Genomic DNA, 2,228 nt, shown 5'->3' with positions numbered 1-2,228 from the left:
GGTGTAAGAACTAAGACTCTGCAAAGAAAAACAAACATGATTAGTCGCTCCTGAATCAATTATCCAGGCTGAGGTATCACCCTCTACTAAACATGTTTCAAGGACTAGTAAATCTGATTTACCTTGTTCCTTTTTCTTTTTCAGCTCCTCGAGATACTTGTGACAGTTTCTCTTCCAGTGCCCTTCGCCATTGCAATGGAAACACTTTCCTTTGGGTTTCTAGATGGGGCCTTTTGCCTTCTTGGGTCTCTTGTTCTTTCCTTTCTTCCCTTTCCCTTGGTTCTGGTTCTTTCTTTTGTTTTTACCAAAACTTCCTGCAACTACAACATTTGCATCTCCTCCCCTTCTTTTGTTGGTGGATTCAAAGTATTACAGGTCATTCATGAGTTCAGTGAGATTGGACTTTTTCTTGTTCATAACAAAGTTGTTCACGAACTCTTGAAAATCAGGGGATAGGCTTTCCAAGATGATGCCAACTTGGGTGGCTTCATCGATCCTGGCACCATTGAACTCTGCATCATGAAGGTGATCAATCATGTTCAAAACATATGCCTTGACTGAAGAACCTTTCTTCATCTTGTCATTCATGAAAGCCCTTACAGCATCCAAACGAGCCTTCTCAGAGGGAGCGCCGAACATGGCTTCTAGAGACTCCATTATCTCATAAGCAGTCTCCATCTCCTCATGCTTCTTACGAAGCACATCGTTCATACTGGCCAGCATAAAACACTTTGCTTTGTTGTTAGCCTTGATCCAGCGATCATAAGGCTCCCTTACGGTTTTGGTTGCATTAGCCGCGGGTTCAGGAGGACATTCCTCCACTAGGACAAATTTATAGTCTTCGCAGACTAACAGTATGTTCATGTTACTTTTTCACTTAGCATAGTTATCACCGTCTAATTTTTCAGTTGCAAGTAGTGTGATAATGGGATTCGACATATTACTGAAAATAAATAAAATATTCATTTAATCAATTTATGTGCATGAATATCAAGGCATGTTAATTTTGGCACAATTAAATATGATGCATGAAGCTCGAAAAAAATACGTATTTCATGTTTTAATTGTAGGTGCCTATGATAATCTAATTTTTCACATATAAAGTGTACCTTTGGGTAGTCAAGTTATATGCCAATTAGACCGAGACTCTTCTCAATTAATAAATATAGTCAAAATATCTCATATTTTTATATTTATTAACTACCGTTATTTTTAGTCAGAATATAACCAACAGATTTGATTATATTTTATGAGTGTAACCCACCGTTTCAGATCTCATAGACTTAACTCTGAATTGCTACCTTTGGGTAGTCAATTCAGAACTACATCTTGAAATCTTATCTCTTGGAAGCCAACCTTGTTATTGATCCGGCAAGGACACTCTCCTTTAGGAGGGCGATTCAATGTCGCCGCAAAGGCCCTTTCCGGATCTCATGGTGTTGTGCTAACGGCGGAGACTAGTGGGTCGTATTGTCATACAACTCTCTCCCACTCATTATTTTGCAAATATGTATTTTGTTTGAAAAACATCTCATGATTTTCAAATCAAAAAATAAACAATTCATTTCTCGGATATGTGAAATTCTAAAATTTAACTCTTAAATTCAATTTCACATGTAACATTATTTTGCAAATCAATTTTACAACTTAAATCAATTTAATCATATTAAATCGATTTTAGCAAAAGGTTCTTATTTTATTTTATTTTTTAAAACCCTTTTATAATAAATAAAATAAATAATAACTAATGCGCGTATATGCATGGCATTTTATAAAACATATGAGTAGGCAAAGTATATCTATATGGCATGTTATATGCATGGACATATAATATATAATTATCAACATAAAATATAAATATATGCAATCGACTATTGAGATGGTTTGACCTGGTCCCATGGAAAAATAAATTACAACTTAATCGAATCGAATAAATAAATAATTACAATAATTATATTCTTCTGTTACATCAACGGGTCTTCGATTCTCGAGTTCTTTATTCTTCGGCTTCATTATTTGTCTTCGGGTTGGATTTCACCTTCCTTGGGGGCCGGAACTTTTCTGGGTCCATCGGCACGCATTACGAGGGTTTCAGAAACTCTCGGGTCCATTCGGGTCCAATTCCTGAATTTGAGCTGCCAGCCGCGCACCTAGGTGTACGCGCGCACGCGTGGGATGGCCGCGCGCTGTGCACGCCTGCGCAGTCTGTCTGCGCGGTCTGACCCCGC

Source organism: Morus notabilis, unplaced genomic scaffold, assembly GCF_000414095.1.
Source record: "Morus notabilis unplaced genomic scaffold, ASM41409v2 Scaffold46, whole genome shotgun sequence".
Classification (NCBI taxonomy): Eukaryota; Viridiplantae; Streptophyta; class Magnoliopsida; order Rosales; family Moraceae; genus Morus; species Morus notabilis.
This window is presented reverse-complemented; position numbering follows the sequence as displayed.